At 43.0% G+C, this 16,705-nt stretch overlaps 1 protein-coding gene and 1 long non-coding RNA gene across 12 annotated transcripts in view; one reads left to right on the top strand and one right to left on the bottom strand.

Annotated features, from left to right (window-relative positions):
* Positions 1-4,714: 4,714 nt before the first annotated feature.
* Positions 4,715-14,206, bottom strand: LOC310828265. Of its 2 annotated transcripts, none has more exons than XR_014556798.1 (3): positions 14,147-14,206; positions 7,781-7,869; positions 4,715-5,408 (listed from the first exon to the last, which is right to left on the bottom strand). It is a non-coding gene; the product is annotated as an uncharacterized lncRNA (long non-coding RNA). The 2 variants fall into 2 exon arrangements; XR_014556799.1 differs by having other exon boundaries at positions 14,093-14,176.
* A 60-nt stretch (positions 14,207-14,266) lies between these two features.
* The window catches only part of PPP1R9A (protein phosphatase 1 regulatory subunit 9A), a 144,314-nt gene continuing 141,875 nt past the window's right edge, over positions 14,267-16,705 (top strand). For 6 of the 10 annotated variants that reach the window (XM_083705220.1, XM_083705196.1, XM_083705221.1 and 3 more), the window contains exon 1: positions 14,277-14,378. The gene's annotated coding sequence lies outside the window, so the exon portion shown is untranslated. Of the gene's footprint in view, positions 14,379-16,705 lie in introns of all 10 variants that reach the window. The other 4 variants (XM_083705197.1, XM_083705201.1, XM_083705209.1 and 1 more) reach the window with 1 other exon arrangement.

Genomic DNA, 16,705 nt, shown 5'->3' on the forward strand with positions numbered 1-16,705 from the left:
TATATATAGGGTGCCTACATTCTGCATGGACTGGTTGCATGGTAACTTGTGCAAATGGCTTTAGATTCCTATTAGGTCCATAAATATAGCATATATTCAACACAAAAAACAGTGGCAATTAGTTGTTGATAAAGGACAGCTGGACATATAAAGGGCCCCATTACCTTCAGTAGCTTAGGGCCTCATCAAACCTAAATCCGGCACCGGTTGGTCTTTTCCACACTCCCACACACTTTTAAGAAAATGTAAAATGCTGCCTAACATGCTGTTTGTCTGCCTCGCCCCAATATTGTCTGTGCAGGCTGGCAGCAGCAGCAGCTCCCTGGAGTTTTGGGTCGGAGTCTCTCCCAGCCCCACCAGGAGATGGGGGGGGATTGAACCTAGGACCTTCTGCATGCAAAGCAGGATCTATCCCTGGGATGCAGACCCTCCCTAGAGACAAGTAAAGAGATGCCTTTCACCGGACCAGCAGATTTGGGAGCAGGCTTGCCTAGGAAGCTGCCTTATATTGAGTTGGACCATTGTTTCATCAAGGTCCGTATATATTGCCTATACATTGATTGGCAATGGCTCTCTCTGGTTTTGTGCAGAGATGATTATTGTTATTTATTAGCGACTTGTAAAAATAACTCAGAGCAACTTACGAACACATTAGGAATACTCAGTGCTTCTTTCTTAAAAAAATGTTTAGGGGTACTCTCGTTTTGACTCAAGAAAATCACCATTTTATAGTTCAAATTGGGAAAAATAAATACAGTAAATGGACAATAGAACAAAGATTCACCAAATGTTTAGGGCTATGTGTACCCCCCAGAAAAAAGCTCTGGGAATACTAAAAACCAATTCCAACAAACGCCATTAAAAACCTAGCAAGTACATCTGTCAGAAATGAAAAGGCAAGTCAAGCAGGACCTCCCCCCCAACCAAAAGTGGCTACAAATACTTTAAAAACCTTCTTAAAAAGGGGCCAAAAGCCTGGGTAAAAAAAGGAAAGTTTTTGCCTGGTGCCTAAAACTAGGCAAAGAGGGTGCCAGGCGAGCCTCCCTGCGGAGAGTCTTCCACAAGCGTTGAGCCACCACTGAAAAGGTCTGTTCTCCTGTTGCCATCCTCTTGATCTACCACAGAGAAGGAAGATCCAAGGATCAAACTTGTGACCTTCTGCATGCAAAGCAGAAGCACTTCCACTGAACCACGTCCCTTTGTTCGGTCTTAATTCTTGCCCTGTTAGAATTCATCTATCCTTTCTCCCTGGTCGCAAGCTTACATACAAAGTGTGAAAGGGAGAGGCGGGCAAGGCAAGGAGCCCAGAGGAGGGCATGGTAGCATTGCAGCTGCTGTTATTTACTAAATTATTTGTACAACTCTGAAAACAGTTGAAAGGTATGGGATACAAAATTTATCTCTCACACACACAAGCACACTGTAGATTATATATGAAGAGAGAGAGTATGTGTGTGTCTGTGTGTGAGTGAGAGAGAGAGAGAGAGTGTAAAATACACACATATTATATTAATGTTGCTATGATATGCTGTTTTGGGATGAAAATTGTTATTTATATCAGTAGTAATAATAATATGTTGTGTTATTTGATGTGTATCCTGGAAGACTTAGAGTGTGCAAGGAAAATATTAGAACCAGCAACTGAATTTCAGTCCCAGACAGCTGGAGGACACTAGGTTGGTGAATAATATAATATGATATAATATACATAGAACTTCAAGAAAAGAAACTTAGTAGCTGTAAGTGTAGGGTAGATAACAGCAATATTAAAAATAAAAATCATTGCCTTGCAAGCATCAGGTGATTTAAAATGTGTATAGCACATCAATATACTTAAGAGTTGTAGAATAAATGACAGTGCCTCTTATAGATCAGTAACTGGTGAATGATGAAGCAGTAACTGGTTCAAAACAAGACTTGGACTTGGTGCTTGAATTACAAGAGGATGCAGAAAGGTTTTACAACCAGCCTTTTATTGCCTTTTTTGAAGACCCAGGGGAAATCATTTGACTGAATTGGGGTGAGAATTGGGGTGGGTTGTGGATTTTGTTGAGAAGTCCTTTGAGCCCCATAATTCAAGCATTCTTAAGAGTAAACAGACTGTTCTCACAATGGAGAGATGTACTGGGACTGGGGCTATTTAATTTATTCATAAATTATCTGGAGTTGGGGATAAGCAGTGAGGCAACCGTAGCCAAGTTTGCAGATAGCGGCAAATTAAAAACCTAAGCTGATTGCAGAACACTCCAAAGGAATTCTCCAAACTGAGTAAATGAGAAATAAAATGACAAAAGACAGCTAAGGAAGGATGTGAACATAGAGGTTTATTTAAAACTATGTATGGTTTGGAAATAGCAGGTGGAAAATGCTTTGCCTCTCTCACACACAGTAGTAGAACTTTTGTCAACTTTTGAAACTGATTGGCAGTAGATTCATGGCAAAGTACTTCTGCATGAACTTAACGGAATTTGCTGCCACAGGATGCAGTGGTCATTAACCTCAATGGCTAGATTAGACAAAGTCATGCAAAATAGGTCTATAAGCAGCTATTAATTGTAATTGCTAGATTGAGCCTCCAGATTCAGAGGTACTATGTCTTAAATATCAATTCCTGATTGTTAGGTACAGTTCTGTAAAAGGAATCAGTCCTGTTTTTTATCTTGGCAACGTAGAAAACCAGTGACCGACTCTGGGGTTGCGGCGCTCATCATCTCACTTTATTGGCCGAGGGAGCCAGCGTACAGCTTCCGGGTCATGTGGCCAGCATGACTAAGCTGCTTCTGGCGAACCAGAGCAGCACACGGAAACGCCATTTACCTTCCCGCCGGAGTGGTACCTATTTATCTACTTGCACTTTCACGTGCTTTCGAACTGCTAGGTGGGCAGGAGCTGGGACCGAGCAATGGGAGCTGACCCTGTCACGGGGATTCGAACCGCCGACCTTTTGATCGGCAAGTCCTAGGCTCTGTGGTTTAACCCACAGCGCCACCCGCGTCCCACTTGCTAGAGGGCAACAAAAGGACAGGGCTACAGCATTCATGCCCGACTTGTGGGCTTCTCAGAAGCATCTGATTGCCACTGTGGGTAACGAAATGCTAAATTAGATGGACCTTTGATCTGATCCTTCCAGGAAAAAAAGTATGACTTGACCTGGTTGATGATCTCCGGCGGGCTAGGGACAAAGGTGAGAGCTGTTTCCTAGTTCTGCTGGATCTCTCAGCGATGTTTGATACCATCGACCATAACATCCTTCTGGACCTTCTTGAGGGGCTGGGAGCTGGGGGCACTGTCCTACAGTGGTTCCGCTCCTCCCTCCTGGGCCGTGTTCAGAAAGTGGTGGGGGGGGATGAGTGTTCAGACCCCTGGGCTCTCACTTGTGGGGTGCCTCAGGGTTCTGTCCTCTCCACCATGCTTTTCAACATTTACATGCAGCCGCTGGGAGAGATCATCAGGAGGTTTGGGCTGGGTGTTCATCAGTATGCAGATGATACCCAGCTCTACCTCTCTTTTAAATCAGAACCAGTGAGGGCAGTAAAGGTCCTGTGTGAGTGTCTGGAGGCGGTTGGAGGATGGATGGCGGCTAACAGATTGAGGTTTAATCCTGACAAGACAGATGTACTGTTTCTGGGGGACAGGAGGCGGGCAGGTGTGGAGGATTCCCTGGTCCTGAATGGGGTAACTGTGCCCCTGAAGGACCAAGTGCGCAGCCTGGGAGTCATTTTGGACTCACAGCTGTCCATGGAGGCACAGGTCAAATCTGTGTCCAGGGCAGCTGTTTACTAGCTTCATCTGGTATGTAGGCTGAGACCCTATCTGCCTGCGGACTGTCTCGCCAGAGTGGTGCATGCTCTGGTTATCTCCCGCTTGGACTACTGCAATGCACTCTACGTGGGGCTACCTTTGAAGGTGACTCGGAAACTACAACTAATCCAGAAAGCGGCAGCTAGACTGGTGACTGGGAGCGGCCGCCGAGACCATATAACACCGGTCTTGAAAGACCTACATTGGCTCCCAGTATGTTTCCGAGCACAATTCAAAGTGTTGGTGCTGACCTTTAAAGCCCTAAACAGCCTCGGTCCAGTATACCTGAAGGAGCGTCTCCACCCCCATCATTCTGCCCGGACGCTGAGGTCCAGCGCCGAGGGCCTTCTGCCGGTTCCCTCATTGCGAGAAGCAAAGCTACAGGGAACCAGGCAGAGGGCCTTCTCGGTAGTGGCGCCCACCCTGTGGAACGCCCTTCCAGTAGATGTCAAAGCAATAAACAACTACCTGACATTCAGAAGACATCTTAAGGCAGCCCTGTTCAGGGAAGTTTTTAACGTGTGATATTTTGCTGTATTTTTGGTTTTTATGGAAGCCGCCCAGAGTGGCTGGGGAGGCCCAGCCAGATGGGTGGGGTATAAATAAATTATTATTATTATTATTATTATTATTATTATTATTATTACTATGAATAAGAAAGGACATGGTATGTTCCAGCACACGTTTGTACTCTATTAAAAAATGAAGCATGGCTTTGAGAGGTCCTAAATCAGGGGTGCCCAAACTTTTTTCAAAGAGGCCAGATTTGATGAAGTGAACATGCGTGAGGGCCGGTCAAAGTTGTTGAACTTTTTTTAGGATTGAAGTTGTTAGCTTTTTTTTTTTTTAAGGATTTGACCCCGGACATTCCTGCCTGAAAAGTGTTCTGTTTAGATCGAAATCTTGTACTATACTTGTATTATACATTTCTGACTCCACATGTTCCACAAAAACATTGGCACCCATGTGTGGCAATGTAGTCAGAGGGTGAATGTAACAATTAACCAGTTAACCAACAATTAACCCTGGTAATTCAGTCTTCTGCCAAGCAACAAGAAGACTTTTCACTATACAGTACTTCTTGATTTGGCTGGAAGGTTAAGACAACTGGCCAACCAGTGAAAAGTATCACTGGGTCAATGATTGCTGAGTGTAAGGCTTAAATGTGGGAAATCCCATGCTCAGATCCCTGCTTACTCAAGCAGCTCACTGGATGGCCTTTTGCTTTCTAGCAAATATAACTGAATAACAACCACCACCCTCTCATTACACTCCGCTGTTCTGAATAAACAAGTCATATGCACAATGCAGCTTTCATAACATTCTTAAGACTTCTCCTCTTTTGTGCTGTCCAGTGCCAACTACTGACCTTTAAAACCTTCCAGCAGATCGAAATAATGAATCATAAAGGCAGTTCTTTTAATGCTATTTATGGCCGTAGCTCCACAAGTAACATGTGCTGTTCTTTGATCTGTGCACTTTTAGATTAGCCCACACAAAATAAAATTCCAAGTTCTGCAGAAATTGCTTTCATCAGCTTTTTGCTACCTTACTTGGGAACTGTGACAAAAGCAAGGAGTAGCTTCTTGGCTGACAGATTGATCACACTGAAAGGAAGAGACAGGGTTAGCATCTGCCAAAGTTTGATTTTAGGCAAAAACAAAAAGCCCTGCTATTTTGTTTAGCTGTGCTTCGTGCCACATACCTTTGCTTTTCTGTAACCCTTGCTTTTGTGCAGTGCAAAGATTTGAATTCTGGGAAGACACATTATTAGCCTTGGCTTGGCACCCGTCTTGGAAAATGAGTCACGTGTTTCAGAGAGGGAGCCCAGTACATATCCAAAAATGGAAGCAAATAAAAACGCTCTTTAAAATTATTGAAAAAAACACACACAACCAACTTTGCAGGCAAATTGAAGTTGCTGAGCCAGCAATAATTACTCATTTGTAGCCAAACCACCATACATCTTTGTGACACTGGCAACATTACAGTGGTCATATAGCTGGAGCTGGCTCAAATATTTATGAAAAGTTTCTGTTATGTTTCATAAACAAAAATTTGGCACAGATTATACTGGTAATGGAAAAAGAATCCTTGTTAAAGAAAAGGATGGGATTGGGGAATATTTTTGAGCCTGAGATCTACATTCCCTTCTGGGCAACCTTATGAGGACCACATGCCAGCAGTTGGCAGAACCAGAAAGAAAAACAGGGAGAGCAACAAATGCAGATTTTACCTTTGCATACCCTGCCACATTTCTCTGATGGAACTATTCCATATTCCTATATAATTCCTATTTAATAATAATAATAATAATAATAATAATAATAATAATACACCACCCATCTGACTGGGTTGTCCCAGCCATTCTAGGGGGGGGGGCTTCCAACATATATCAAAACAAAATAAATATTAAACATTAAAAACACTTCCCTATACAGGGCTGCCTTCAGATGGCTTGGGGATCAGATAACTCCATACCTTCCAATATTCCTCTGATGAAAATAGGGATGTCCTAAGGAAAAGCGGGACATTTCGGAATCAAATTAGAAACCAGGATGGCTTCTGTAAATCTGGGTCTGTCCCTAGAAAATAGGGACACTTGGAGGGCATACCATTGTGCAGCAGGAATGTTCCTGCACACACTCATACACCCTTCTTGATGCGCCCTCCATAGAAGCAAGGGGCCTTATCAGAGTTCAAGAACACATTCCAGCCAGGAGAAAACACTCAGGTTATGAAGCAGGGCCAGTGAGAGAGGGCTGCAGCCTGGAGGAGAGTTCTCATGCATGTAGGTACTAATTACCTGGTGTGTCAAGGGTCCCATCGTTAACGAAGAGAACTGCCTTCTACTAGGAGGAGTACACAATTATCCTTCAAAAAGAATTGCTAAAGTCTAACAACTTCTCTTGGCTGCTGTGCTTAGATCTCTTGACTCCTAAGGTATGTAACCAGCCCTTACAAGGTCTCCTCAAAAATGGATATTGGAGGGTTGGAAAAGTTTAAGAAATGATAAGGCATATATAGAGCAACTCCCCTATGATGAAAGAAGCATCTGGATTTTTTTAGTTTAGAAAAAAAAGTTGAGTAAGAGGTGACATGATAGAGGTTTATAAAATGATGCACGGCATGGAGAAAGTGGATAGAGGGGGGGGGGGGAATTCCCCATAGCACTGGAACTTGCAGGCATACAGTGAAGCTGGATGCTGGAAGATTCAGAATAAAAGTACCATACTTCTTCTTGCAGAGTGTAGTTAAGCTTTGAAACACAGGGGGCGATGATGGCCACCAGTTTGGGTGGCTTTAGAAGAGGACTGGGCAAATTCACAGAGGACAGGGCTATCAACAGCTACTTTGCAAACCAACTTCCACTAATAGAATGCATTTTTGCTTGACTGTTTTCACTACTAAGTGCAGTAGTACCTTGGGTTAAGAACTTAATTCGTTCTGGAGGTCCGTTCTTAACCTGAGACTGTTCTTAATGTGAAGCACCACTTTAGCTAATGGGGCCTCCTGCTGCTGCTGCCACGCCGCTGCTGCGCGATTACTGTTCTCATCCTGAAGCAAAGTTCTTAACCCGAGGTACTATTTCTGGGTTAGCAGAGTCTGTGACCTGAAGCGTCTGTAACCCAAGGTATCACTGTATTCTCCTCATTCATGCATTTTTGTGCACATCTCTTGGCTGGAGAGCTGCACAGCAAAATATAGAGAAGTACAAGTTCCAAATGATAGCTGTTACAGTTCGCATGTTGTTTTAGAATATGTGATGAGTTAGGACTGCCTTTAAATGTGAACTGAATAGAATTTCTCCTCCATCTTCCCCGTTGTGGGAAGGGGGTTCTCTCACAGCATTCATATTATTTATCGCTATCTCTCACACAGAGCACATAATTGATTATCGCAAAAGCTATTCCTCTATCATTATTTCTATGTTTCTGCCTTTCTCTTTTTTTTAACTCAGTTATGTACAGTGATTTACCTCAGCAACTGCTGCTCTGGAGCCCTCTGTAGGCCAACTGTAATAACTGAAACATCAATGGTGGTTTACATCCTGGTACAAAAATCCAGCTGTCAAAATAATAAACAGGATTAATAGATTTAAGACTACGAGGAATACATAAAATGGCATGCACTTTATAAGATACCCTTCATCCAGAGGAGCTTGCATTTTAATTTGAGAACAATATGGGTCATAAATGTACAGAAAAAAGGTAAGAGAGGAAAATATTAGCTTTATACAGCTAAAAGCAGTAACAACAACAAAAAATGCTGTGCAGTTAATGCTGAGCGCCACTCATCTTCTGCTACGGGCTTGCTACTGTTCCCTCCTCTGCTTTGTTTTGCAACATCATTGCATTCTATTAAAAAGAAATAACTGGCTTGTAATTACAATGGTTAGCGATTAGAGTTCTAACCACATTATGTAGAGTTGTGCTGATGACAGTGTTATATTAATTGTGCAAATAAAAAACGAGCCTTTGTTAGCAAAAGTGCAAGCCTTGGTGGTGGTAAAGGAGGTATGAAGTCTAAGTGTTAGTATGTTTGTTGTGGATGAAATAAATCAAGTCTTGACTCTCCTAGAAAGCAATCCTAATTACTAGGGAGGATAACGGCCAACCTCACTCTCCATGCACGGAGAGCAAGTTTCATGGGCTGAGGTCTCCTCTGTGCAGTGACAGAAAACGCCACCATTGTTCCTTTACCTCCAGAATCTTCCTTCTCAATCTCGTGGCCTGGATGGAGCCGTAAGGCATATACTGAAGAGCCGCCTGCCATGTCTCTCATCTTTTCCATTTCTAGTGAGGTGCCTGAGCATCACTGTGTGACTCTTGACTAAAACCATGTCTATGAGCAAAGACTAATTGAAAAGCAGAAGGCAATAGGTTTGGAAATGTGGCACTCCCAGGAGCTTGTTGTGTGGATCCTGGGGATTGCATATTTGCAGAATCCAAAGCCCCCTCATTCCCCTGAACACCCAACTACAGAAAGTGGGGAGTCAGGAACACCAGCCCTGGAGCTGGCACACTTATTTTCCCTAGTGTAACTGGGAAAGGAACTATTTAAAAGCAGAACCAGGAAGGGCACAGAATATTTCCCTCCATACGTCTGCCATGGCCAGTATGAACTGTCTTAGGGAAGTGGCAATATCTCTGCCACAGAATCTCACCATTCCCACCATCATAGGATTGTGCTTCCAGCAGTTTAAAGATTTGTGCCAATGTGAAACATAGAAGGGTGCTAGAAATCTAAATTATTGTACATTCTTCTTGCCATAGGAATCGCCAAAATGTTGAAGAATTTAACTAATGAATATATACTGTTGGATTGTTATATAGCTTTATTAAGTGTTCTTCTCAAACAGTAATATAATTTTGAGAAGTAAAATGTTGTTAAGTCATCCTTTAATGGCATCAGAACTAACGACTGCCCATTTTTGAAAGAATTTGGAAGGAGCCACGAAAGGATATTGGTATAAAAAATGTGTGGGATATAACTTTGTTTGGAAAGTTGACAAATAAAATTGGCTAGGGGGACTAAAAAGAGCAGCAGCTTTAGATCAGAACGGTTTGATTTTTTCAGTGAATAACTAATGATGTAATATGCCAACCTCTCAGTATGCTATTTTCTGTAACTCATAGTTATTTGCTTTTACATTAAAGATAACAGCAACATTTGTTATCTTTCGACTGTACTCTGTAGAGAGTAATTCTTGTGTGACTTTTGATGCACATATTTGTCTTTGGAGCTAAGTTTTATTTATGTTCAAAATGTTATTTATATTTTAAGTTACATTTTTGATATAATTCCCTGCACAAATTTTCTATTGGTCAATACACGCACAAGCTGCCTGTGATACTTAAATAAAATGTGATACTTAAATAAAAAAAATCAACTAGCAGCTTCTAAATTAAATCTGTATGACAGCTATAGCCAAATGACTATTTATAAATACTTGTATATTCACACAGCTCTTACAGTTGTGCAGTTCTGAGTCAGAAAAGAAGTGGTACTGTATGCTGAGCACTAGAACTGCAACCTTGGGGTTCCACTCTTATGATTTCCTGTCACCTGCATTCATGAGCTATCATGAAGAATCTCCACCTAAGTGATGGATGTGAAGGGAGTGCTATTGTTTGCTTGAAGGCTTGCTTCCTCCTGACTTGGTGTGCTAAGGCAGCCCTTGTGTTCCATTTGGTATCGCTGATAATTATTAGCACTGTCACAGTGCATCGCCGACTCCCGGAGCACATTTGCTTGGGAGAGCCACACAAATGAAAACAGTTGGGTAGGCAAGCTTGAGACTCTCTTTGTCCATAATGAGGCAACGTTCCTGAAGTGACAGGTTTCATTTTAAGCGTTTCGGATTTCAAAATCTCTCGGATTCATGATGCATTTTCCACTGAGATGCCCCACCTCCTAGCAAAATTCTACTGTAAGATGTTTGCTGCATTGCAAAGTACTTCAAAGACCCCCAGTATTTATTATAATTATTAAGACTTTTATTTCTAACAATGTTCTCTGTGGTAACGTCATAAGAAGAGTCTGCAGCCCATCTATTCCAGCACCCGCCCTGTGGAACGCCCTCCCACCAGATGTCAAAGAGAAAAATAACTACCAAACTTTTAGAAGACATCTGAAGGCAGCCTTGTTTAGGGAAGCTTTTAATGTTTAATAGGTTATTGTATTTTAGTGTTTTGTTGGAAGCCGCCCAGAGTGGCTGGGGAAACCCAGCCAGATGGTTATTATATTATTATTATCCTGTTCTCACAGTGGCCAACCAGATGCCTGCAGAAAATCTGAGTACAAGAGCATTGTCTCCTAAGGTCATCAGCAACAGGTATTCAGAAGCATACAAACTCATGTCCATGAGTGAGTTCTAGTGTTATCAGATCCATGGATTCACTAATCGTTGTTCAGTCATTCTTTAATCTAGTGATTGTAACCTGGGGATTTACCGTGCAATCTGATGAATGCTCAGAAGCAAGCGCCATTGAATTTGGGGGATTTACTCCATGTATAGAAGGTGTAGGGGATGTTTTTGATCTGGCAGGCACGATCCTAGTCTCCCCACACCACCTCAGGCCAGCTCTGACAGCTGGGCAGGGCAACCCACCAATCTACCATCTCATGTCCTAATGACGTCAGATGATTGACTCCTGCCAAAGCCTTTTCTGCAGTGCTTCAGAAGCCATGGGGGCAGGGGAGTGAGGCCAAAATTTGACACATCCTCCAGCCCTCATGCTGCCTTGCCAAAACCAGATAAGCAAGGCACCAGGCTTTGGGAAACAGGTGTGAGCCTCTGGCAGGGTCCTAGAGCCCTCCTACCTCCTTCCCAAAGCTGAGAAACCTAACTAGGCTTTAGGAAGGAGGAATCTAGGACTGTGTCAGAGCCCTCCTGCCTTCTTCCCAAAACCCAGTGCCCCCTTACCTGACTGTGGGAAGGCATCGCAAGGGCTGGGGAGTCTCAAACGTTGCCAAGGACTGAAGAAAAAGGCCTCTCGGGCTGCATGCATTAGACTTGTTTACATTGTGTAGCAGAGGTGGTCTCGCATTTCAGGCAGCAGTTTCCCTCAGCTCTACCCGGGGACACCAAGGGTTGAACCTGGGACCTTTATGTATACTGGACATGTGTTCTACCACTGAGCCACAGCCCTTTCACCTTGCTTCGCAAGTGGATTTTCTGTGCCTTCCTAACAGCCAAGAAACAGGTCTGGCAACACTGGAAGGAAAAACTGTCTTGGTGCTAATACATCTGTGGATAGAGAACTGACTTTGCTGCCTCTGGATGAGCCAGCAGTCAATTGGTGACAGCACTGTGGGGCGTACAACACTATTTGGACTGCCTTCACTCTGACACCAATACTCGCTGAAGGGCTTACTTTCACTGTTCTGTATCCTAGTTGCTCCCAAGGCTCTGCCCAGTCTTCCCCCTTCCAAAATCCCCAGCTTATCCCCCCTCTGTCAGTATAAGGGGTGAGGTTTATAGGGCCCAAGATACTTACGGCTTGATACTTGCAATGAAATCCTGTATGTGTATACTCAGAAATAAGCCCCAAAGGATTTGTTCCCAGTTTAGGATAGCTGCTTAAATCTAGGCTGATCTAGCAAAGGGGTTGGGGAGAAAAGAAGTCTTAAAGATAGGAAAATGTGCAAGAGGATCAGTTAGTAATTAAATCCCAATGTTTTACACCACAGTAAATTAGTCATTAATCTGCATCTTTAATTTGATTTGCTATGTTTGTAAATAATCAATGTTTAAGCTTTGTTAATAGCACTACAGTGCCTTGAGCAGGTAAAAAACCCCTGAGAGGTCTCTCCTTCAGCCTCGCAACAACTTCATTCTCACCACGACTGTTGACATTTTAGTTCCACAAATGACATTGGAGATGGTTTCCATGGAAACTAAAGATTCAGCCACACACATTCTTGAAACAGACAAATGAGAATATCTGTTTCCTACTACTGACCAAATATTTAATGTCACCAGTGTTTACTAGAAAGCTCCAGGGCATAAGAAGGCTTCAGAAAAAGGACTTAAAGGGAACCATCCCTTCCATATCCTATCTATCTATCTATCTATCTATCTATCTATCTATCTATCTATCCTAACAGCAAGGTCATTCTCAGAGAGCTGATCCTTATATAGCCAAGCCAGACCAAAACTCAGCAGTAGAAAACAACATGTAGGAGAAACTCTAAGGGAGGGGAAAACAACAATTTCTGAGGATGTTCAGTGACCATAGAGCTCTGGGGAGGGGTGTGGAATATTGCTGGAAAGGAATGAAATGGAGTATCCAGGAAATGGGCATTGTTAGCTGCCTGGAGTAACAAACAGGAGTACTCCACACTGCAAAACAGGTCTTACTTGTTGTACCTGATGATGCATAGAAAGGAGGCAAAGAGCTGCCCTAGCACAGGAGTTCTGTTAGGGCAGGTGTAGAGAATAATAATAATAATAATAATAATAATAATAATTTATTATTTATACCCCGCCCATCTGGCTGAGTTTCCCCAGCCACTCTGGGCGGCTCCCAATCAGTGTTAAAAACAGTACAGCATTACATATTAAAAACTTCCCTGAACAACTCCCATCATCCTTGGTTTTTTGTCATGAGTGTTGGGGTGGAGGAGAACTGTAGCTCAGCAACATCTGGAGGGCTACAGGCTCCCTTCCTTTGCTCTATGGCACCAGAATATGCCATTCTTGTGCACAAAGTCTACCCAGCTCATGTCAACGAAACAGAAACTCTACATGTGCAAGGGGCATTTGCAAAGCTGTGACTGCTATGGAAAGGAGAAGAGGACCCCATGTGGACACTGGAGGGCACGTGGAGGTCTGGACCACCGCTTACGTATGATAATGGCCATATCCCAGGGATATAGGTAGGTCTGGGTTTGGTCAGAGCTTGGATGGATGACCACCTGTGAACTTTGAGCAGTCCAAAGAGAAAAGAAACCAATAATACTTTGCTGGGTAAACTGAGCAGAAACAGTATATGATATGAGGGGGTCTACAAATCTTTACAAGTTTTGTTTAGAGGAGGGAGATATGCAACTACACAGGATAAAAAGTTATATACACCAATCAAAATTTGAATTGCCTCAGCAAGGAACATGGCATACTGCCTGGTTGCTAGGCAACACCTCCCACCCACCCCCAGTTGGCTTGACTAACTCTAAGCAGAATTAACCCTTAGGTTATTAAATGAATGATCCCTGCAGTTGTACTTCCAGCAGGAACCACATATATAGCTTGTTAGGTTGCATGAAGGAAGAAGAGTGGGATTCTTATGGAAACATAGGGAAATAAATACACAAAGAAATAATCTTTCCGGATGGGTATAAAATAATGTTTTGAAGTGACTAATAATTATGCTAAGTCAGAGTTAAGCAGAAGCACACCATCTTCTAAGCCCTGCTACCCTACCATCCCTCTTGGTTTGAGTGGCGCTTCTTCAAAGCCATAGAGAAGGGAATGAGGAATGGGTAAAAGGACAGAAACTGTGACAAAGGAAAAAAGTGTTAGGTTTGTGAAGATTGTTGGCAGAGTCAGTGACCCACTGCTTATTAAAGTTTCCCAGCTGAAAAAATTTCAAAGCTTGCCCTGCCCGTGAACAATGGTAAAGATTGAACTACACGCCATACAAAATGTAGTTACAAGTGAGGCTATATATCTTAACGTTTCATTCAAGTAAGAGTAGGATTACTGCACACAGTTGTCCCCGTGGCAACATCTGGCCTATATTTCCCCACAAATATAGAAAACAACGTAAGAAGTGGAAAACCTCACACATTCTTTCTTGTTTCCATTCCAAAGTGTGAAGGAAGAGTAAGACATTCCTACCACAGTGTTCTTACTTTATCTCCATGAAAGCCTTCATTCCACTTGCATGAAAAAGAAAACACTGATTTAGTCACAAACATTTCCTTAAAGAATTCTGATTCTGAGGCAAGTGCTGATGTCATAATAAGAGTTCAGAGAGCTTTTCTTCCTCCTTTTTGCTTTTCTCCATAGTAAGCAATGACATCAACTTTCACAGAGGGAGAAAACCCACCTTGACTTTGGATCTTCAGAGGTAAGCATTAACAAGAACTTGCTTTTAGTTTTGCACTTAGATTGCACTTAGTTAACTCATTTTGAGTGCTGTTCTTGTCACCTCTGTCCTTTCCCTTTTTGAGGTGGGGTCTTTTATCTCATTGACTTTACAACAGCTCATTCCCGACAGTAATGGAAAACTTATATTGGTTAGCCTAAGAGAAAGCCGTAGATACCAAAACAACTTCATGTATTCAGCCTTTCGGGCATAAATATATAAATAAATTTCTTTCATCTGAAGGTCGGGATATACACATTTGTAAATAATAATAATGGTCGAATCTGATCCACACTGAAACAACTTGTTCAAACTGATTCCCATAGAACCGAAGCGGCAGCTAAACTGGCAATCCTGGGCGTGTTTACTCAGAAGTGAGTGCCCCTGGGTTCAACAAGAGTAACTCCTGGGACTTAATGCTGCCAGAATTTTTTTTAATAGACCAGATGTTTGCTGGGGATTAACTATGTATTGGGTGTGGTTGCTGGGCGTGCTTGGAAGTAATGTCTGGATATGAAAGAGTGCTAAGGAAGTATTTGCAATGGGTCAGTGCATCTGGCTGTTAACCAGAAGGTTGGTGGTTTGAGCCCACCCAGGGCAGGATTCCTGCACTGCAGGGAATTGGACTAGATGATCCTCAGGTTCCCGTCCAACACTACAATTCTATGATTCTATTTGGGGGATGTTATTGTATGGAGGAAGTGTGAGTGCAGCTTCTGCCTCAGGGCCCTTCTTTCAGCTTCCACCCAAGATCACAAACTGCAGACGATTGATGGTGGAGTTGCTGTTTGACATGAATTAACTGCAGAAACCAGCCCACGGGAGAAATGTTTGTACTATATGTTTTGAACCGGTCACTCTGCTGTTGCAACTTGTGGTGATTTCACTGGTTTCTCTTACATTTCACAGTAAGGATTGTGGTTTTATGGCTCTGTCTCTAAGCCATTACAGCCAAGCTCTATTCTTCTCTAGTTCTGTGAATTTCATACCTTATCTCTAAGCGCAGATCAGTACAAGATGACTTCATCAGAAGGAAGCCAGAGGCTGTTATCACCTGGAATGATAACATTCACACAGTCTCTACTTCTTCTCTCCCTCCCTCACTTGGAGGCAATTGCCGGGGGGGGGGGGGGAGCTGTCAATTTTGGTTTCTCTCATTTTCCCAGTTTTACGATCACTTCTTCACATTTCCACATCAGTCTCCACTTTTTTTAAAAAAAGGTTCTCATGAAAATTTATCCTAATACACACATTTGTAAGCAATTTTCCCCTATACTATGCATGTTGATGTTATTTTCTTTGACATATGCCTTTTTGCGCTGTGGGTTAAACCACAGAGCCTAGGGCTTGCCGATCAGAAGGCCAGTGGTTCGAATCCCCCCGATGGGGTGAGCTCCCGTTGCTCAGTCCCTGCTCCTGCCAACCTAGTAGTTCGAAAGCATGTCAAAGTGCAAGTAGATAAATAGGTACTGCTCTGGCGGGAAGGTAAACGGCGTTTCCATGCACTGATTTGGTTCACCAGAAGCGGCTTAGTCATGCTGGCCACATGACCCAGAAGATATACGCCGGCTCCCTCGGCCAGTAAAGCGAGATGAGTGCCACAACCCCAGAGTCGGCCACGACTGGTCCTGACAGTCAGGGGTCCTTTTACCTTTACCCCAATATACAGAATTTTGTACACATTGCTTGGCAGGAGTACTACATTGCCAAATTCAGAGGAGTGTGAATTTCAAAGGATGGCTGTGTCTTGGTTTATGTATTGTTTTGGAAAGTGTGAATTGGGTAAATTCACATTTAAATGCAAACTGAATCAAACTTCTACACTACAGCCCTTTCAGGTGGGAGATGATTTGGGCCAGGGAACCCTGGCATGGTGTTGAAGGACGGAGTTGTGACAGTCACGTGACCTACCTTGGACTTCCTAAGCCAGTCTACCACCCATGGGTGTCCTGGAGGATACTATCCTTTCACATGCAACTGCCAGGCTGTGTATGAAAGTCTGTAGCTGCCTTCTGTGTATGAAATCAAGGTGTGTGTGCTATTTTGCTCTTTGCCTCAGGCAGCAAAGTGTTTTGGGCTGGCCCTGACCCCTCTGCTATTTGCAGTGAAATCAAACTGTGCCCTCCAGCTTGTGCCTATGGTAAAATAAGTAGATGAGCCTTCCTTATGAATGCAGTAAGCACCAGGAACAACAACTCACATTATAGCAAACCAGAACATCAGTATGAATTGAGCCTGAATGATGCATGAAAATATCCTTAAATGTTTCTGGTCAGCAAACCAGATCCTCCTGGGGCTAAGGAGGATCT

This window comes from Podarcis gaigeae (assembly GCF_964106915.1).
Source record: "Podarcis gaigeae genome assembly, chromosome: 12".
NCBI classification, from domain to species: domain Eukaryota; kingdom Metazoa; phylum Chordata; class Lepidosauria; order Squamata; family Lacertidae; genus Podarcis; species Podarcis gaigeae.